General features: G+C 38.7%; 1 long non-coding RNA gene across 2 annotated transcripts; it reads right to left on the reverse strand.

Annotated features, from left to right (window-relative positions):
• Positions 1–1953: 1953 nt before the first annotated feature.
• On the reverse strand, positions 1954–22115 carry LOC130681972 (uncharacterized). Of its 2 annotated transcripts, none has more exons than XR_008995268.1 (3): positions 21978–22115; positions 9883–10100; positions 1954–2043 (listed from the first exon to the last, which is right to left on the reverse strand). It is a non-coding gene; the product is annotated as an uncharacterized LOC130681972 (long non-coding RNA). The 2 variants fall into 2 exon arrangements; XR_008995269.1 differs by lacking the exon at positions 1954–2043 and adding an exon at positions 2401–2492.
• Positions 22116–22673: the final 558 nt, after the last annotated feature.

Consider the following 22673-nt stretch of genomic DNA (forward strand, 5'->3'; position numbering starts at 1 on the left):
ATGTACAATTCATATAATTCAGATCAGAGAGGTGACTCACAGGGATCCATTGCCCAAGTTCATTCTGTTAATAAGTTATGGCCTTGAAACTAAGTTTTTGGACTTCTTCACCTGACTAGTTGTTCTCTCCACCCCCAATTTGTCCTTCTATAGCTACCTCCTCATTTCCAGAGAACAATTAATAAATTCACTAGACATTGATCGACAAAGAGAACACACAAAAAATCTAGTTCTTTATTAAGTTAGGGGCCTCTGCAAGTCAGAGCACTGACTGAACTTTGATTCCTGCTATAAAATAGAACAAGAAAAAGACACAGAATTTTCATGTTCTCATAGCTTTGAAATGGCTCTACTAAATGACTTTCATTAAAAGAGGTGACCAAAACTAATAATCTTTTACTTAAAACAAATATTTATGATACAAATGTAAACAGAGCAATGATTTGTGATTTCCCAGTATGTTCTTCTTTGCTGAAGGACACTTAACAAGTTCTTATCTATAGTCAGGATAAAGATAATGCAAACTTAAAATTTCCAACAATAAGGACACATAGACAGGAAAGCTAAGCCATGACATAAACTTTATTTGGAAAACAGAAAATAATACATGGTACCATTTAATTTTTAATGCTAAAGACTTTTTCCATCAACTCAGAAATGAGGCTTTATAAAACTTACTAGGGTTCACCTTCTTTGGATTTTAACAGAATAAAAACTCTGTCTTTCAGTTAATGTGTCCTTTTTTCTGGATTCCAAAGTTGTTGGGCAAGTTGATGGACAGTCACTCTTTGAGTGAAGGGGTAAAAAGATAGGTGTGCAACTTGGAGACAATTGCCAATGAAGAGATTACTTTTCTTTGTTGTACATTTCACAAACAGATTACATAATCTTTTCAAGATATGTCATAGCAAGAGCAACATATTTAAATAACCTATGCTAAGTATGCAAAGGTACCTGGCTTTTTAGTAAGTGTAGTTTGAAGCGGGCTTTGTTGCTTCCCATCTTTCCTCTTGGTGAGTAGAGTAAGAGGAGGTGCGAGAAAGGCAGCAAGGACAGGAGTGTTCCTGTAGGCCTGCTTGGAGAAAGGCATGCATATGCTCCCGATTCATCCCACCGTCCAGCACACACCCCCACATTACATTTCATCACCCTCAGGCAGATGAAAGGAGCTCTTTATATTGCCTTGAAAATGACACAGCAATTGCATATCTCTCAGTTGCCTTTCTCTGCATTTACATGCCCAAAACTATGCAGAATCTCCACTCCCTATCCCACCCATTCCCTCCTCGCCCCCATGTTCCCCATGGCATTTCCTTGTGAACCAAACACGGCACAGGCAGTCACCTCGTTTCAAATCATTTTTTGCCTTTAAACCAGGTTAGAAAGAATATGACACTGGAGAAGAAACCCATGTCAAGTAGCAAGTGAGGATTTGCTGAGAGCCTGCAGGCCAACACCTTTACCTAATTCCTTGGTCATGATTAATCTCCCAAATTTTGATTCTTAGTGGCACCGTATCAGAGGGTGATTTCTTTTCTGACCTCTTGTTCTCAAATTCTGAGTTGCATACTACTAATGCCAAGAAATCAGAAGGAAAGTTTAAGTTTAGGGGGGAAATTATCTAATTGTTTGTGGAAATGCACCCCTGAGACCTTAGAAAAGAGATGATATTCCTAAACAGTATGATTTTGTTTAATTATAGAAGCAATGTATCTTATTACTCCCAAATTAATTTTTACTCCTGAATTTTGCACGAGGTTTCTATTTCAAGTGAAATTGTTATCTCCTTTTCTTTTCCTACCTAAACTTCCTGAGTAAATTGTGTGTGTGTGTGTCATACATCTATACCTCAGATAAGTGTTGCTCACTCATACCTTTTGTCAATGAAGAGTGATGATAAGTGTGTTTCAGCCAGAGCTCTGGTGAGTGGTAGAACTTTCTCAGGAAGTGTGCCAAAGACAGAGTAGTGTGGCGGTGTATTTTCACACTAAAGATGTGGTTGTGTTGGTGGATGAAGGACTCCATAAAAGGGCCAAAGCACTGCTGCAGACACAGGACCAACAAATACATCGTAAAATAAAAAAGAGAGAGAAAAGATAAAAGGATTATGCAATTGGCAGTCCTATTTGTCTCTCAAGTTCAACTTAGTTAGGAAACCAGCATAACAGGTTTCTGTCCAGGCTACCTAAGACTGAGGTACTGTCAGCATGAGATTATAAAACCACATTCAAACTGTCCAGATAAATTACTGGCATTCTAGCCCCTCTACCTCATGTTGAAAGCATCCTTGTATAATCCCAAAAGTGGCCATTGCCATCGTGTCCTATGGTAGGCAGAATAATGGTCCCCCCCAAAAAATATCCATGTTCTAATCCCTGGAGCCTTTGAATATATCCTTACCTGGCAAAGGGAATTAAGGTTCCTAATCAGCTGACCTTATGATAGGGAAATTTTCCTGGATTATTCAGTGGGCCCAATGTAATCACAAAGTCCTGAAAAATTAGAAGAAGGAGAATGTCAGAGTGCTGCCATGTGAGAAAGACTGAACTGGCCATTGCTGACTGTGAAGATAGCCTGAGCCAAGGAAGGCAGGCAGCCTCTGGAAGCTGGAAAAGGCAAGAAAACAGATTCTCCCCTGGAGCCTCTAGGAGGGCAGCCTTGATGGCACCTTGACTTAAGCCCAGTAAGATCCATTTTACACTTCAGACCTCAGAACGATAGGATAATACATGTGTGTTACTTTAAGCCATTAAGTTTGTGGTAATTTGTTACAGCAGCAATAGGAGACTAATATAGGCCCCATAATGCTTCTCGGTGATATTTTTAAATCAGTTTCTCACTTCATTGGATTTTTTTTTAAAGAGGTTTGTTATTCTTCCTCACCAAACCTCTCTGATTATGATGCAATATTTTCCTTCCCCAGATTTTTTTAATGAAACATTTCACTTTGCAACCTGTTTTTTTTTTTTCACTTAAAATTCCATGGACATTTTTCCAGGTCAGTTCACATGGATATAATTTAATATAAAAGTTGAAGTATCTATTCTTTTTATTAGACAAATATAAAGAAAATATACAAAGAAGTATAAAGTTGAAACAAGAAACATAAAAAAATTATTGACCTATGACGCCACAACCTACATAAACTCTGTTGACAGTTTTAAAATACCTGTAATAGATGTAAGTAGGTAGAAAATCCATACTGTACAGATTGGTACAAGATATTTAGTGAAAGGTTTCCTCTTTCCCTTCCTCCATCACTCTCTCTCCAAGGGCAATTACTATTCAGAGTTTCTCATGTTCTCTTCTAGAATTGATACATACATAATGTGTGTGTGTGTGTGCATGTGTGTGTGTGTCTATGTATGTATGTCCAATATATACCAAGGACCATTCATGATTGTGTACCTTGCTTTTTTCCTTTTAATAATTTATATTATACACCTTTCCCAATTTGACATACATGATTCATTGTGACTGGTTATATAATATTCCATCTGAAAGATATTACCAGTTTCCAATGAATCAATATCTTGATTTCTTTTCCTTTCCTATACAATACTGTCCTAATGAAAATCCTTTTGAACACACTTTGAAGTACTTGTGCCAGTATATCTCTAGAGTTAATTCCTAGCTGTTGGAATTCTGGATGGAAAGTGCATTTAAATGACTGGCAGCTATTGCTAACTGCCCTCCAGAAATCACTGTGTCAATTGATGTTCCCTCCAACACGATATGGCAATGCCTGTTTCCCCAAACTCTCTCTACCATAAGATAACATATTTTAAAAGTATTTCTAATTGTATAAGCAATACATAGCATTTCATTGTTTTTATTTTCATTTCTTTAATTATGAGCAAGGTTGAGGTAATAATACTATTGACCTTAAGTTACTTTTATGGACCACATGCTCATTTAGAGGCATGACAAATCTGTTTATAAGAAAATAAGTATTTCTCACATATAATCTAAAAATTAATTTGCAACTGAAAAGTTCTGTGACTTTGAGCCACCCTATAAACTCCCTAGGCCTTAAATGCTCTCATTCCCAAAACGAGAATGTCAGACTAAACAATATCTAAGAATATGTTTAGTTCCAAGTCTAAAAGTTGAGTTGATAAAAAAGGATTGAAGGATATCACAATTACAAATAGCAAATGTGTCAGTCTGTTTGGTCTGCTATAACAAAATACCATAACCTGGGTGGCTTATAAAAGACAAAAATTTGTATCTCACAGTTCTGGAGACTGGGAAATCCAAGATCAAAGCACCCATAGATGTGGTGACTGATAAGAGCCCCCTTCCTGGTTCATATAGCCATCTTCTCTCTGTGACCTTACATGGCAGAAGGGACAAGGGAGCTCTCTGGGTACTTTTATAAGGGCACTAATCCCAATTATGAGTGCTCTGCCCTCGTGACCTCATCACCTCCAAAGGCCCCACCTCCAAACACCATCACATTGGGGATCGGGTTTCAATATATAAATTTTGGGGTGACACAAACATTCAGTTGATAGCATTAAATAAACTACAATATGTAGATGTAAAAAAATTGTAAGATAATAATAATATATAGCTCCAGGGCAGAATTTTATTTATCTCTGACTTTTTAATGTATTTTTGTATTTTTATGCTTTAACGTTTTAGTAACATGGTATAAAATTAAGTGAAACCACAATATTTAAGTGAGGTGGGAAAACTTCATTTAAAAATTGTTATTTAGCAACAGGGTCCCTTCCAACTCTCCTGCTTATACTATAAATTTTACAAGGCTGGTATCAATGTATGTACACTGTTTATTTTGCTTAACATTATTTTATGCATTTATTTCCACATATTTATATGACCCTCACATTTGTCATTTCTAATGGAATAGTAATCCATCACCCAAACATATCACAGTTTGCTTAGGAATTTCTCCACAGCAGTACCTCAGGTACTTCTCAGTTTTGACTGGAATACGATATGCAAACATAAATATAAGTGGCTTTGTACAAGTGGGTCTTTTTCTTTTCTTTTGAAGTATTTATTTCCTTGGTGAAGATTGCCCACATTCTCTCACCAATGCATAAGGATCTTTTATCCCATAATCTTGTCAACATGACCTATTCAAGTTTATTTTTGCTAATTAAGTACAGTTCAGATGACACCTCATAGTCGCTATAATTCACAAAATTAAAAATTCTTCTGGAAGCTTAATTTTTGAATAACACTTGATTACTCCATATATTTCTTCTTATAAATTATGCATTCCTATTCTGTGACCAGGCTTCCATTAGAAAGTAGTTATTGCCTTTATAAATCAGTATCTTGCTTACGTATTTTGAAGCTAAAATTTCTATTCCTACAGACCAATTATAAATGTTTCTCACTCAGTTGTTTTCATTTTATTATTCATTGTTGTAGGAAAACATTTAACTTCTTATTATATCCATTTTGCCAAAGGTCTTTTTGTTCCTTTATCAAGAAATTATCTCCCATGACTGATTTATTGAGGTTCCCATTTTTTCTGGCTTTGCTTGTAGATGGCTTTTTAATTTTTAACTCTAATTCGAAGTAGATTTAGGATGTGATACAAGAAAGTGTTGTAAATTAATTTTTCTCTATATTCATATCCATTTTCTTTAACACATTTATTAATGATTCATTCATATTACTTTGTGTCACTTGATTTGCCATATAGTCACATTTTAAAATGTTATTAGTCTACTTTTTATATCTGTTCTACTTCATCACTCTATTCTCTCTAAATAAAATTGTACCAGAAAATTGTGACAATCATTTAAAAGGTTGGCAGAGTAAATCTTATGCTGTTATTTTGTTTTCTAAAAATGAAAGTTTTTTCCCATAAAACATTTACAGATAGTCGAGTTCTGTTAAGTTCTCTATTGGGATTTTAATTGGCAATATATTGAATCTGTAAATGAACTTGTGAAATGCCTTCATTATATTGTCTTCCCAAACAAGAGCACATATATTTCTTTTTGTGTTCAGGATTATGATTTCTGCTGTTAAAGTTGTTGAATCCTCCTTTTTAAGTGACAGATGTCCCTCTTTAGATGGTACCTAAAAGGTTAATATTTGTATTATCCCCTACATTTCTAAAGCCTGGATGGACCAGAATTTGTTTTCACCATATAATCACTTAACATTTTATTGTTTACATAGCAGTCTCTCATCCATTATCTCATTTGAGCCTCACACCAATCCTGTAAAATAGGTCAATTTCCAGGCTTGTGACTTCAGAGATGACACACGTGAGCTAGCCCATGTCACTCCATCAAGAGCTGAAGGAAATGTCTCAAGCTCCAGTCTCGAACCTTTTCCCCCTCCTTCTGAACTGCACAAGAAAACAGTGAAATGCCAAGTTTTGTCTTTGTGATTATCATTCCTTACTATCATTTCCTTCAAATCAGTAAAAATTCATGAATGGTCATGTGGTACACAGAAAAAAGCACAAAAATCTTGGCATGGTTGTTTGCTATTCTTACGCTGATAAGCAAGGCTTAAACTCTTTGAGCTTTGTTTTCTTATCTGTAAAATCAGAATACCACCAAGTCATGTCTGTTTCACAAGGTTTCAAAGATGAAATGGTATCATGTATATGAAAATTTCAAAGAAAAGTTAACTGGCAAAATTACCAAGTTTTTCTAAATCTGATTTTTAACACAGAAAATGGTGAGTGATCCCCAAGATTTTTTCCAACACAGATACTCTGTTATTCAAGACTGTTAATTAGGAGAGCAAATTATAATTTAAGGATACAAGATTCTTACTTGATAATTGCAATGTCTACCTTTTACTGAGGGTGGCAGTGCTGGTCTCTACAGAGACCATATGTTTTTGGAGTTACAGCAATCTTGTTAGATTTTACAAAACCCTTATTACTTCTCCGAAATGTTGTATATGGCACATGTATGTAAGTGGAAATGAAGTGAAGCTTTATTTTGAGTTAGAATATATAATATGCTATTTTTTTAAAAAAAGGTACACCACTGGAATGTCACCAATACTGAGGTCAGAATTTGAGTCAGGTGATTTCTGTAACTCCAAGCCAATTCTTTACACTTGAGGGTTGTGACATTCATATTGGCTACCATCACTGCAGCCACATCACTTCTTTAAGTAGGTTAGAGGTCATCCTGTACCCTCCGCCCTTCTTATTGCCTATGTGAATGGCAATGTCAACCATTGAAAGTAGAGAAGAATCCATGGAAGGGGATTAAGGCACTCTGGTCTACATACAGAACACTGGATTTCTACATGCTTTATGAAGCAGAAATAGTCTTCGGCAAACACTGAGAAGGTTATGTCATTTATCCTCCAGCTCTTGACTTTTCTCCTAGATCCTCTCCTTGACCTTTCACCCAGTTGTCTCCTATCTGGAGGAGACAGATCTGAGAGGCACAATGTAGAGAAAAGAGCATGGCTTTGGCCTCAGAAAATCTATGTTGTCATCCTCACTCTGCTACTTTGAATTTGCCCCAGAGTAATCATTTAAGCCCTGAGACTGGTTTCTTCATTTATAAATTGGAATGAATGATAGCTTATTGCAGGTTACCAGAGATGGTAACAAATAGGAAAGTATCTGTATGAGTTAGGCATTTAGGTTATTGATTTTCCAAGATTTAAACAGAAATATCTAGTATATTGCTCCTTACAGCAATTTGTGAAGCAACCCCAGAGATTTTGCAGGTGCTGCTGGCTCTGCTGGAATGACCTATGCCCTTTACCCTTAGGATTCTGACTCAGGAAGGCTGGTTAGAGTTCCCTTCTTAGAGGCTTCAGTAGCACCAATGCTTACTTCTGTTAAATCTTTACCACGTGCTGCAATTCCCATTTACCTATCTACCTCTCCCACTGGACCAACTGCAGTCTTTTGAGAGCACTGATTTTGAGGACATGTGGCTTTATCGGTCCAGGTAAAGTTTAGGCTGTCCCATAGATAACTAAGTCAGAGGGAAGTGGAGGGAAAGGCTAGATTAAGGACGTACAGGTAAAATGATAATACAAGGCAGACAGTGAGTTGTACTATGGGAGTTAAAGCAGCAACAGGTCATGTTTGGTTGAGGAACCCACTTCATGGAAGAAATGGAATCGGAGATAGGCCTTGAAGGGTCAGAATAATTTGATAGGCAAAAATCGGAAAGACAGCATCCTAGACAGTGAGAACAGTACAGTCAAAGGCACAGAATAGGGAAAGAGCAGGCTGTCTTTGGGGAATGGAAAGCACACTCATTGGCAGAGGATAGAGTACAGATGGGGAAGTTGTGGGGGATGAGGCTGGATAGGTAAACAGAAGCTTACTCTGAATTCAGAGATGAGGAAGTTTAAAGAGTTCCCACTGCTGCTTGGCCTACATCCATTTCTTCCCCTAAGAGCTCAGAGTAAGCTCCTCCCCCATTTCTCCTAACACAGTTAAGCCGCAGCCTCCTTTCCACCATTAGTAATCAGCCTTCATTAGGAGCCTCTTCTGGGGCTCACAGAGTCAAATCCTGCTAATGACTAAATTTTATATTGTCTCTTCCTTCCACCATCAGTTTACACTTACTGGGCCTTCTGACTTTATTCCCCTGATTTCTACTCCTTCAACTATCAGAATCAACCATATGGGCATGGGCTTGCTCTGAATTTTATTTTTAAAAACAGTTATATGATTTCTCACATAATCCACAGATGACAAATAAATAGATACGGTGGAACATGATGCAGTGCCAGCTGAGTCACATAGACCAGCAGTATGGCAGGTCGCAGGCAGGAGGCAGTGGGTTTACAGCACAGAAGAAAAACACTGTCAACTAGCAGCATCAATCTATGTTCTTTTTTTTCTCTTGCCGGACCTGAGGACCTTCAACAACCTTGCATCTCTGGCCCTAGCCAAACCTGACCAAAGCAGACCTTCTAGAGCCAGAAGTAGTCTTGTCCGTTAACCTTGGACTGGTGCTCGTCATCATGCTGACACCTTGCCTCTGATTTATTCTTTGTTGGCCAGATATATGACTGTATGTCTGTGTTGCTTTCCTGATGTGCACAGCAATTTTTCTATTCCAAGGAGTATGGCCCTTCCTGGAACAACCTGGCCGGCCCTGTCCACTGTAGGGCCATATCACAGCCTAGAGATTGCAGCTATGAAACCATATTGGTCTCCTGGAATAATAATATTGATCCAGAGCAAGCCCATTTCCACCATGTCCCTTTAAACACTGCCATTTTGACTGCTGACACTCTTAGAAACCATTCCAATAGAAGTTAGTTCCTTAGCCCTGGATCCATCTCTTGCAGCTGTTCACCATGAGTCGCCACCACCACCATCTCTGCTGACCCAAAGATGAGCATGTGAAAGACATGAAAAGAAAAAAGTGTACTGGGGTGCATTGCTGGCCACAGTTCTTCAGTCCTATCTGCAGGCAGACACTTGCTTTGGTTTCATCATGGCTAGAGTGGATTTTCCTGTCCCTTGATTTTGGGCTTGGCCATGTAACTTGCTTTGGTGAATGATATCTGGAAGGAAGTGCCAGTGTGACAATTTTGAGCCTAGGTCTTAGTAGGTCTTGCATGCTTCCCCGTGTTCTCCTGCACTTTTACCATCACCATGAGATGAACATGCCTAGGAACAAGCTGTGTCACTGGAGCAAGAAACAAGAGAACATACATGTAGCACATACTGTATAGAACCACCCTATCCAATACACAACCTACAGTGTGAAAAGGGGTCACCCTAGCTACCATGGCTTGAAGCAGTAATACCCAGCTGAGCTCAGCCTAGATCAAAAGAACTCTGGTGAACCAGCAGATACACAAAATCTTCTTGCCCACCCTATCTGCTCTGTGCTACCATCACTCACAAGATGGGGGTGATCACTTGATTAAAGTGAAACTTACTTATAAGCAGTAGGCAAATGAGCTGAGCCAATCAAATCTTCTTTTTGAGAGTTTCTATTTGGAAACAGATTGTAATCAATAAGAGATAGAGTCTTCTAGATGTGGAGACTGAGGTGTCATTTGGAGCCCTGTGCCACTTGATGAATAAACGGAGAAAGCCAGTCTTCAGAGTGAAGTAGGAAGACAGAATAGCTGTTCAAAGAGTTTCAAAGAAGAGCCTGAGAGAAAGACAAAAAAAAGGTTGTTAGAGTAGACTCAGTTATCAGAGACTTCCTAGCATCAGCAAATATGAAGCCTGGTTGAGCTGCAAGTCTTTTGTCATCAAAATGATCTCCACCTCTCACTCAGATGTGTACATAAATATATACATATACACACACAGTTTTATTTTTAGCCAGCCTAAATGGATTTTATTCCTTCTAACTAAAGAACTGAACTAAGATGTTTTCTATAGTGGAAGAACAGGAAAGATAAGGAACCAGTTGTGTGAATGGTACTCCGTCACATAAGAGAAAACTGAACTGACTGCATGTGAGACTGTGTATCACATAGCTTGTGCTGCATAACAAACTATCTGGAAATTTAGGGGCTTAGAACAACAAAGTATTTTATTTAGCACACAATTTTGTGAATTGTCTGTGATGGCTGGGACATTTGAGATGTTTGTGACGGGTCTTCTGGACTTGGCTGGCCAGGCTGAGGCTGGATGTTCATTCACATGTCTGGTGATTGTTAAGCTGTTTTTTTCTGGTAGGGCCTCATTGGCAATGACTTACCCCTGCTGCACAGCGTCTCCCAGCCTCTAGCCAGCTAGCTCAGGCTTCTCCCAAGGTGGTTTGAGGACTATCAAAGGAGCCACAAAGGAGCCTTAGCCCAGATGAAGAAGTTCATCTTAAGTTTCTGCTCATGTCACAGTCACTAGTGCCCCTGACCCAAAACAAGTCACCTGGTCAAGTTGCAGGCACAGGGTGATAGAGACTAAGAAAAGATTTGGATACAAGGAGGAATGAACACATTGGAAGCCACTGTTGCAACAACCTACCACAAACTACAGTAGAAGGGGGAGAAAGGAATAATGCTGAAAAGGGGCCTGTGAACAAAGGCCAAAGGCCAGGGAAGTGGTGTTTTTAAGGGTGAGTCTAAGAAAACCTCCAGTTTGCTGTAACTTGACCTACATACCTTTGGAAGAGTACAAGATTTTAACTCAGGGACTTGTGACTCTAAAGCCATAGAAACACTGGTCTAAATGATTATAAAATATGCAATAAGTATCTGTGGTATTTTCACTCTCATTGGAATACATAGTCTGCATTTCCTCCTTTACAGAGAAAGAATTTCAGTAGGATTAACAGGGGGAATATATCAAAAGACTGAAAGCCTTTCCTGAAATACAACCCACATAACAATCTCTCTTAGACTTGATAGCCGAGAAGCCTCCCAAATAATAAACACACTTATAGGGGAAAATTGTTCTGCTACAAACACTTTACTGGGAGTACCACAGAAGGCACCAAACCCTCACTTGAAATGGAGTTTGTTCCTTTAAGCATCATAACCACACAGCTGTGAATCATAAGTTAAAAGTGACCACTCTTCCCTATTCGTGAGCACATATGCCAATCGGAGAATCCACATCTGCAAGACTGGCAGACTGGAGATCTCCCAAATCTGAAGCAAGATGGACTGTCACATGGGGAATACACAAGCATCGCAAAGTGTGTAGACATAGATTCTACATCAAAGCAAGTTCTCTTTAATAGAAAGACATTTCGTATCACCTTATCCAGAAGAAGAGGGAGTCATGAGAGGAGTGTCACAGAAACTTATGGTTTCCTCCAAATGCTAATTTACAAATACCAGTTATTTCCCCTTTACCCACGTTCCTCTCGCTCTGATGCCTAACTGCAAACCAACGATTTTGACATCACCATCATTTCCAGGCAGCCAGATACAACCTACAAAGAGATCATTTCCATTCATAGACTGTAGTGTAATTAAGCAGCAATTAGGGAAAAGGAGGCATGAAGGGGAGGAAAGTGAAGGTATATTTGAAAATATAAGTACAAAGCATAATTGAAATTTCCCTGACAACCAGAGATTTGGGGGCCAACTGTTTTGAAAAGGAGAAAAATCCCCGTTCTCCGTCAGTCAGTGATTTCATGTTGTGCCAATATTTTACAAAAGTTTAAAATGGCATTAGCTGTAAAAAAAATTTTTTTAATTCATGAGCTTATTTAAATACAACTAAAAAGAATTCTAAGAAAATTAATTTTTTCATAAGCAAGGAAATATACCAATGCAAGTAATGTGATCAAAAGTAAAGGAGGTCAAGCCCAGAGAATCGAAATAGCAATGAGGGAAGAAGTGGCAATTTCTGAACCAAGGTAATGAACACCCAGCAATATGCAGTCTGACAAGGAGGGTGAGTAGGGGATAGAGCCATCCAAACCTATCAATACTATTTCTATAGTCTTTAAAAACATATCTTATTTTTTAGAGCTGTTTTGGATTCACAACAAAATTAAGCAGAAAGGGCAGAGAGTTCCCATATAACCCTTGCCCCCATACCCACAGCCTCCCCCATTATCAATATCCCCCACCAGAGAGGTACATTGTGGGCTCAAAATATCATAACTCACCTGTTTTTCTCTACTAATCAGTGATGTGTGCCTTAAGAAATGTGATGTGTCTGATTTCTCTCAGACTGTTCAAGTTCAGTTGGACAATATCCACCATATCATAGATAAGTTTTCACAAATGCCTAAGGTGCCTAACTGATTTTCTTGGTTTCACTGGAGATGGCTGGTAATTACAGATATGCTTTGGTTATGTAACTATACTCCTATTATGTTAATGTGTGTGCGCAATTTAAGTAGTAGCTTAAAACCTATACATGCTGAAGTTACTCTACAAGAAGATATGTCAAAGAAATAATCAATCTTCCCATGTTTTCTGCCGCCTGCTACTTCTATAGCTTTTCTTCTTCCTTCCTAATTACAACCCTTAAATAGAATTCGTACCTCATATCAAATTTACCGAGTATCATAATTCTTCCAAGTGGTAAAGATACCTCAAGACAAATGCTGGGCATAGAAGCTACAGGGCATAAATATGCAAAGAAATAAAAAGCTAACCATTTCAAACAATAAGGCTTCCCTCTCACTTACCAACTTTACATTTCCCTGTATGGCCCCGGAAGATGACTGGTTAGCCAGAGACGGGTAAGATTCCTCAAGGGAGGAACAACCTAAGACAGGCACAGTCGCAGGGGGGCCATCAGGTGAGAAATTGGGGATCAACAGAGGTGAGGCTTAGAACCTCACCCCCCCTGTTCTGAGAGAAATCTTCTGCATACGTGGATGTTTTATTGCCCTCGTCTAGCTTGGATTAACACATAGTCTACAGGCACACACCTGATCATCTACATTTGCTCTCTTACAACACTAAACTATGTTTTCTACCTTTATCTTGTATCTACCTACCACTTCAGCATTTTATTAAAAATAATAATAATAAAGAGAGAAATCTGGTATCTACATATAAATCAAGTATAAAAATCAAATGAGTATTCATATTTGAACTGACTGTTTATAGTTCATAATGTATGAGCAAAACTGAAGGTTTCTGTGATGGCTGCCCTTGTACTGTTCACCATGTAAGAACTTATTCACTATGTAAGAATTTGTTCTCCATGTAAGAACTTGTTTGTTATGTCTCAGAAGATTGGAGACTGACGAAAATTAGGCTTGGGGTGGATTAATGATTGTGCATTGAGCATTGACTCCCCTATACAGAATTTTATTGTTGTTAACGACCATTTGATCAAAAAATATGAGAGATGCCCTCACAAAAAAAAAAAAAAAAGTACACACTTCCAATGGTAAAATAATAAGTAACTGGGATGTAATGTATAGCATAAGGAATATAGTCAAGATATTGTAACAGCTTGGTAAGGTGATAGCTGGTACCTAGAATTGTCATGTATATAAATGTTGAATCACTATGTTGTACACCTGAAACTAATGTAATGTAATACTGTGCGTCAACTACCCTTCAATAAAAAATGATTATCTACAAAAAAAAAAAAAAAAAGAAATGTGATGTGTTCCTTAAAGGAATGTTGTACCTTAACCAAGACCAGTTCCCACAACATTGTTATCTCCCTTATTGTGCTGTGCTGGGAAGAACTGCAGAGGGAGTTGTGCACTGAGATCACAACGAGCCTATGGTTGTACGCATGAGATCACCAACTGTCCTTGGATGTATTTGTATGACTAATAAATACGAGAGGTACCCTCTCAGCACCACTCTTGAGCTGATATGCCTTGAGTCCCCTGGCTGGCTTACTCAGGTCTTCGATATCTCATCGCATCACCTCCTCTATCTGCGGGGCGGAGACGAGGAGGAAGCCGACAGTACATCTCTTACAAATTGATGAACTTACATTGATGCATTATTATCACCCAAAGTCCACAGTTTATATTAGGGTTCACTCTTAGTGTTTACATTCTATGGGTTTGGACAAATGTATAATAAAATATCCACAATTATAGCAGAATACAGAGCAGTTTCACTGCCCTAAAAATCCTCTGTGCTCCACATATTCATCCCCACCAGCCCTCCCCATTCCCAAACCCCTGATGACCACTGATCCTTTTACTGTGTCCATAGTTTTGCCTTTTCCAGAATGTCTTATAGTTGGAATCATACAGTATGGAGCCCTTTCAAACTGCCTTCTTTCATTTAGTAATATGCATTTATGGTCCCCCCCATGTCTTTACGTGGCTTGATAGCTCATTCCTTTATAGCACTGAATGATAGTCCATTGTTTGGATGGACCACAGTTTATTTATCCATTCACCCACTGAAGGACACCTTGGTTGCTTCCAAATTTGGCAATAATGACTAAAGCTGCTGTAAATATCTGATACACATTTTTGTGTGGTCATAAGTTTTTGACTCCTTTGAGTATATAGCTAGAAGCATGATTGCTGGATCATATGGTAAGGGTATATATATTTTGTTTTATAAGAAACTGCCAAGATGTCTTCCAAAATGGCTGTACCATTTTGAATGCCCAGCAGCAATGAATGAGAGTCCCTGTTGTTCCACATCCTCTTCAGCATTTTGTGTTTCTCTACCGTTTTTAATTTGTCATTCTCTGACATTGATTGAAGACAGAGATGAAGACCTAGGTTTTGTGTACACTGGTGAGGAATGGGACCTTGGGAGAATAGAGTACAAAAAGTATGGCAGAAAATCTCTCTGATAAAAGGTCACAGGTTTTTTTTTCCAGTGACGGCTTAATTACTTATACATATAATGTTCATATATTTACAGTATCTTTGGGGAAATAGTACTGTTGATTCCCTGTAAGCTGGCTTTTACTCTGAGTTGCTTTTTTCATTAATAGTGATAAACTCCTAAGACACACATGTGCATCTCACCACTTGGTAACCAATTTCACACATTTGAGTGATCTTACATAAGTAACCCAGTTCTTGCCTTTATTTTCTTCAGCTCTAATAAGTGCAGTTGAACTAGACATTGTGAGAACTTTTTAAAAAAATTAAACCCATCTGTTCCTTCACAAATAAGTTCCCCGAAAGACACATGTGATTTCAGTGGAATATTTCAAAAAAAGTACTTTCCCCTTAAAAAGACAATGAGAGTATACTTCAATTGAGATCACTGTTCTTCCCTTACATGCCATTACAGTGATAACTGATATGTTTTCTTCCAATTTTTTCCTAATCAAGTTTAAATACAGAGACCAAACAAACTTACCTTTTCTTTTCAAGAGCACACATCTTTTTAAAGGAACCAGCAAATGAATGGTTTTAATCTCATTGAGATTACTGAGTTCCCCTCATCCATTCAAGACATATTTTGTACCTACTATGTGACTTGTCAGAGAAGGCACTAAATAAATTTCCTTTCCTTTGTATGATAATGTGTGAATGGAGCAAAGTCAGTGCCCCATGATTAGAAATATAATACATAATTTATAATCATGAGCATAACTGAACATAACTGTGGTTACTTTGGTGTCATTTTTGTCAGTATCTGTATTTTTACCTCTCTATATCCAGTGGCAGAAGGCACAAAATAAAAAGAAACATACATTTTTGTCTCTCTTTGATTAGTCACTGGAGGCTTGGAGGTGAATATATGAAAAGGAAAGACAAAAGAAGTAAGCACACAACAGAGAAAGCATGAGAGAAATAACAGGAATGTGCAACTGGAAAGCCAGGTGGATGCTGATGGAAAGAAATAAAACAGCCAAAGTCAGAGTGGCCTCACCTTAAGCACCACATTACCCTTAAGAGATCAGCCATGACTTCAAGGGTATTCCAGTTATAGTCATTGCCCCAGACCCTTATCACGAATAGGTTTTCAAGGTGAAAACCTCACAACTTGTATCAGTTGCAAGTTTTCCAAACATGTTTGGAAAATGAGAAAAGTGGATACTCATGCTTTGATTTTTCTAAAAGACCCAGTGCCTTGGTTGTAATGAAACTTTACAAGCAAGAATTAAATTCTGTGAGGAATAGAGATCACACCAAAATGTACTCATTGTGTTATGTGTCTGTTGCTGCGTTAACAACTCCAAAACCAAGAGGCTACAAAGACCATTTGTTGTTTCTCGTGATTCTTTGGACTCGTTGGGCTCAGCTGGGTGGTTTTGCCACTCTAAGTGATGGTAGCTAAGGTCACTCATTCAGTAGCTGCAGTCAGCTGGGAGGTCTGCTGGGGCTGAAATAGCGAAGGTGGTTTCGTTCATGTATCTGGAAGTTGGTGTTGGTCAGCTAGAGGGCCATAGTTGTCCTTTACGTAGTTTCTCATCTGCTAGTTAGTTTGGCTTTCCTAAAGCATGGCAGCTGGGTTCCAAGAGAGAGAGACCCACTTTTGTACAAGCACTTATCAAGACTCTGCTTGCGTCATGTTTGCTAACGTTTCATTGGCCATCCAAGGCATTCCCCTCCACACCTGTGAAGGGACAGAAGTGAGTTGTGACTAATATGGTATGGCTGAGACTAGACTAGGTAGATTAGTTACAAAAAGATGGGGCTTTATGTAAGGTAATGGATGGGCTTTGTCTGTTTATCAGGGGAAACATTGTACACCAAAGTTACTAACATGGGCAGACTTAGACACAATGTATTTACAAAAAGGAAGTTTATATTTTGAAATGGTTTTACAGCTTAGACTTTGTTTTACTACTACTCTCCTTGTGACAATTGTCTGCCTTTATTTGTGTCCAGAAGCAAAGTCTACAATAAAACTTTAATAAAACAATGTAAAAAATGCTGGAGGGTACAACACAAGGACATTATTGCCAATAGGCATGATTCATTAGGAGCCACCCATGTAACAGTCTACCACATTCATTCATTCATTTATTCGTTTATTTGATAATCACTTGTAGAACACCCAGAACCTAGAGATATGATAGTGATCAGCACAAAATCCCTGGCATCAAGGAGCCTCACTCCTCGCATTTGAGGGGTGGGGTAAAGAGAAGATGGCAGGTATCTGCATCCTTAACAAGTGTCCTAGGTGATTCTGACACACACTAATGTTTGAAAATCTCTGCCTTAAGCCTTTCTAAATGGATTATAAGATTGTTAGCAGAGAACTAAGATTGGGGAAAAATGGACATGAACACAAGTCATGAAACAGATTTCTCTCACCACACAGTTTTGTCACAGTTTTGTCAGATCCTAGAAAAATGGATTTTCCAGCATACCTATGGTGCAGTGGTTCTCAAGATCTGGTTCCAGTACCAGCAGGATGCAAAGTCTCAGAACCCCACCTACTAAACCAGAAATTCTAGGTTTGGGGCCCAGCAACCTGGGTTTTTTAACAAGTCCTCTAGGTGGTTCAGATACAAGTTTGAGAATCATCACCATATCCTAACTCTTACAACTGAAACATTGCAGAAAGTGGTACACAAGTTTAGGTAGTTACACTTAGATGATTAACATGCATATGAGCAGATTCTCCAGTTTGCATTGGGGGGAGGAGAGGGCTCCCAGTGTGGCTCTTTTTATCAAGTATATTTAAATTCTTAATCTCCCTTTAACTCCCTCTGCTACCTTGGGCAAACCACTTCTGATATCTACCTAAATCACCCCGGTCCCATAAGATAAAGGAGTACCTCTCTGATCATTGTAATTCTTTCCAGCACTAACTTTCCATGTTATGCTTTCCATATACACATCAGTCCATATCCAAGTATCATGAGAATAGCCAGGAGACAGTAAGGAAAGGTTAGCTTTCCAAATAGACTAGACTAGAAAACATAAGTCAGGCAAATATGAGGAGTCCAAGAAGGGTTACTGAACAACAAAAAAAACTTTTTTCCTAGAGAGAAATGCAGTCTTTCTGCTTATATAACTTCTGTGTAAATTAATAAAGAACAGGAAAAAAACAGAGAAGAATAAATGAAACACCTAAAAACTCTCCAACGGGGGTTAATGTTGATTTCTTGCTCTACCAGTCAAAAAATCTCAGTGAGATTTAGGTAACTAAACTACTTAAATCATTTGCATATAATGGCCCTTGGTCTTCACCTCTGGGTTTCTTTGGTGAAAAGAGACTTGCCAGTGAGACTGCATCAGGCATTTCACACTTAACCATGTTGCTTGTGGAGTGCTCTCATAGGCATTACATCATTTATCCCATCCACGTCAGTGATATTTTCCCTATTTTACAAATAAGCAAAAGGAAGTCATGGGAGGAAATGAGTTACTTAACGTCAGGAAGATCAAGTGTTGAATGGCAGGGCCAAGATCCAACCAAGGTCCTTTCCAATCCAGTGTTTCCTCCACTATTTTGCTTTCAGATCTGGGATGGATGGTGGGGAGATCAAGTGAACCAGCATCCTATCTTCTTCCTTTTTCCATTTTCCTTACTAATTTTCCTCGGCTTCCGTCCCCTCAGTCTGCTGTAAAAGGCACTAGGCTTGATGTCAGGAAACCAAAATTCTAGTCCTGGTTCTGCCACAGAAGGCTTGCTGGCCTCAGACAAGTCATTTATGCTCTCTGGGCTGCAGGGGCCCCATCATTACTTCCAACTCTGTCTCAATGATAATATGAGAAATGAAATCAGAATATATATTGGTTAATTTTTATACTTCTGTAAACTTGAGTTTTCAGACTGCAGCTGGGACTTGAAAGGATGAGAAAGAACAGGCATGTGGGAATAATTCCAAAAGGAAGAAAGAAACTAGATCTATGAGAGTCAGAGTAATATTTAAGATGTGGAGTTTAGATAGACTGAACTAGACTCTTCCATTGAAGTCCTTTTCCCTTGACCTTCCTTGGTCTCCAAGAGAGAGCTTAGATGTATCTGACTCCTGAAAGCTCAAATAATATTTTGACTTAATCAGTTTTGTTTAGATGAAAAATAAGTTGAGGATGTGGAATACAGATTGTTGTGGGAACCACAGGATCAATTACGTTAAGAATCTTTCATGGACATTTAGCTCTACTTATTCTGATATGTCTAAATTATGATTCTACTCTTCCGCTTAACAAATAATTTCGTGTCCTTTTAGAATCTTAGAGTCAAAAGTGAAGTGTGTGAAAGTTCCAACATGATAAGGGATTTTTTAAATGGGTTAATGTGGTAGGCTTGGTGGCTTTTTTTTATGTTCATATATATTTTTTATTAAGGTATTATTGATATACACTCTTATGAAGGTTTCACATGAAAAACAATGTGGTTACTACATTCGCCCATATTATCAAGTACCCCTCTGCCCCACTGCAGTTACTGTTCATCAGTGTAGTAAGATGCCGCAGAGTCACTACTTGTCTTCTCTGTGCAACACTGTCTTCCCCGTGACCCGCCCCTACACCATGTATACCAATCATAATACCCCTCAATCCTCTTCTCCCTCCCCCAACCCTCCCCTTTGGTAACCGCTAGTCCCTTCTTGGAGTCTGTGAGTCTGCTGCTGTTTTGTTCCTTCAGTTTTGCTTCATTGTTATATTCCACAAATGAGGGAAATCATTTGGTACTTGTCTTTCTCTGCCTGGCTTATTTCACTCAGCATAATACCCTCTAGCTCCATCCATGTTGTTGCAAATGGTTGGATTTGTTTCTTTCTTTTGGCTGAATAGTATTCCATTGTGTTCATGTACCACATCTTCTTTATCCATTCATCTACTGATGGACACTTAGATGCTTCCATATCTTGGCTATTGTAAATAGTGCTGCGATAAACATTAGGGTGCATATGTCTTTTTGAATCTGAGAACTTGTATTCTTTGGGTAAATTCCTAGGAGTGGAATTCCCAGGTCAAATGGTATTTCAATTTTTAGTTTTTTGAGGAACCTCCATATTGCTTTCCACAATGGATGAACTATTTTACATTCCCACCAGCAGTGTAGGAGGGTTCCCCTTTCTCCACATCCTTGCCAGCATTTGTTGTTCTTAGTCTTTTCAATGTTGGCTGTCCTGACTGGTGTGAGATGATATCTCATTGTGGTTTTAACTTGCATTTCCCTGATGATTAGCAATGTGGAGCATCTTTTCATGTGCCTGTTGGCCATCTGTATTTCTTCTTTGGAGAATTGTCTGTTCATATCCTCTGCCCATTTCATTTTTTAATCAGGTTATTTGCTCTTTGGTTATTGAGGCATATGAGTTCTTTATATAGTTTGGATGTTAACCCCTTGTCGGATCAGTTGTTTACAAATATATTCTCCCATACTGTAGGATGCCTTTTTTTTCTGCTGATGGTGTCTTTTGCTGTACAGAAGCTTTTTAGCTTGATGTAGTCCCATTTGTTCATTTTTGCTTTTGTTTCCCTTATCCGAGGAGATGTGTTCAGGAAAAAGTTGCTCATGTTTATATTCAGGAGATTTTTGCCTATGTTGTCTTCTAAGAGTTTTATGGTTTCATGACTTACATTCAGGTCTTTGATCCATTGGTGGCTTTCTTTTTACTGCCTTCTAGAGTCAAGGAAATCTTAACCTACATTATTCAATTAATGCCTTTCAAAGTGTTCAGAGAAAGTTAGTCTAGTTCCTTTACATTTGCCTGCATGCCTCTCTATGTCTTTTCCTCTTCCAGGAAATTCAGAAATACTAATTCATCTGCACTCCTATCATAAGCAAGCCAGTTTATCAATAGTTATCAAGTCCAGCATCTCCATTTGGAACACTAGATTCTGGTTTCTGGACAGAGTACAGAAAAGTTTGCTTGCAGAACAAGTGTGGTAAAATTATAAACACAGAGATGGACAAGTAAGGTGGTATTAGTAAGGCTAGAGTGGGAAAAATAGAATTGATGTACCAGAACATTGAGAGACTGGAAAAGGGATGGAAAGAAATGAGAGAGTGGGAATGGTACTGTTAGGCAGAAACACAGACATGAGCAGGGTGGAGAGAGAATAAAGCCAGCAAAGTCTACTAAGAGGGACTTAAAGAGTTAACCAGATAAAACCAGAGAGCCAGAAAGACTCACAGAGTTAATTAGTTGGAGTTTCAAAGGCCAGGTGTGACTTGGAATGTCTGAATAGTCCCCAGATGAAAAACAATTCCCCAAATAAAGAAAAACATCAGAGCGCAGCCCATGTCTTCATCGAACCAATTAGATCAGGCCTCCAAGAACACAGTTTGTCAATCAAGGACTTCTCTGCCCAACCCCATGAGGTAGGGCAGGGAAAGGGGACAAAGGTCATGCCATTGTAAAAGCTATATAGCCTGTGAAAAAGGCTCAGTTTATTCTTTAACTTAATCTATATGCTGTTTTTCCTCTTCTTCCAGACCCCTTCATCAATTAAGTAACTTTGTAACTGGGAGAGGAGATAGACCTTCTACGTTTAAATAAACCTATTGTAGATAAAGGATGTTGAGATCCAGACCAACAGTCTCCTAAATAACCCTATTCTTAGGACAAAACTTCAAAGGAATTATGAATCACCTTCATACATCATGCCTTATGCTGACCCTTACCCAAAAGACCCCATAAAACCCCACATCTTAAACCCTTAAGCATGCATCCGTTCTGAGGTTACCCACACTCCCCTTCGAGTGTGCACTCTTTGCCTTAAATAAAGACTTCTTACTGTTCAACTTACATTTTGTCTCTGCACTCTTCCAGTGGTAAGCTTCTTTGTCATTTTTCTATTTCATTCTGTTCTCCAGACTTAAAAGCACAAGTCTTCTTCACTCCCTCTGTCCTACTTCAGACAAGTAGGGAGGGGCTACTGAGAGCTCTGATTTGCACTTCCAAGTTCCCGTCGCCTGGGTGACCTGGACAGAACTGCAGCTGTGTGATCGTGCTCTTTAATAGCCTGCCTGAAAATCTCCTTCCTTTGCTTTGGCAAATTTCCAGAACATAATCTCGCTCCATCCAGTGCTCTGAGGCTCCCCCAAATCCTGAGTGGTAGGGACTTAGTTCCCACGCCTTGCAGATTCAAGCGGACACTGGACTGGACGCCAAGAGATTGCCTTACGCAGAGCAGGAATTCAGTGAGTTTCCGTTTCCTCCCTCTGTTTTTCCATGCTCTCTGCTGCCTGTAAGGCAGCTGTCATTCCCTGCTATTCTCGATTTAATGAATTCCTTCCTCACCTTTCACTCTTGACTCCCCTGGTCTCAGAACTGAATTCCTTCCCAAGGGCAGAGTGCTTTTCAAATTCATAGAGAGCTTCGTGGTTTACATAATCAATTTATTTTCAACCAGCATTTTTTTTTAAGGCACACAACAGAATAAAACAATACAGAATGTATAACATGAAAGGACAAATACTGTTTGGGAAACTTTTCAATAGTG

Source organism: Manis pentadactyla, chromosome X, assembly GCF_030020395.1.
Source record: "Manis pentadactyla isolate mManPen7 chromosome X, mManPen7.hap1, whole genome shotgun sequence".
Lineage (NCBI taxonomy): Eukaryota > Metazoa > Chordata > Mammalia > Pholidota > Manidae > Manis > Manis pentadactyla.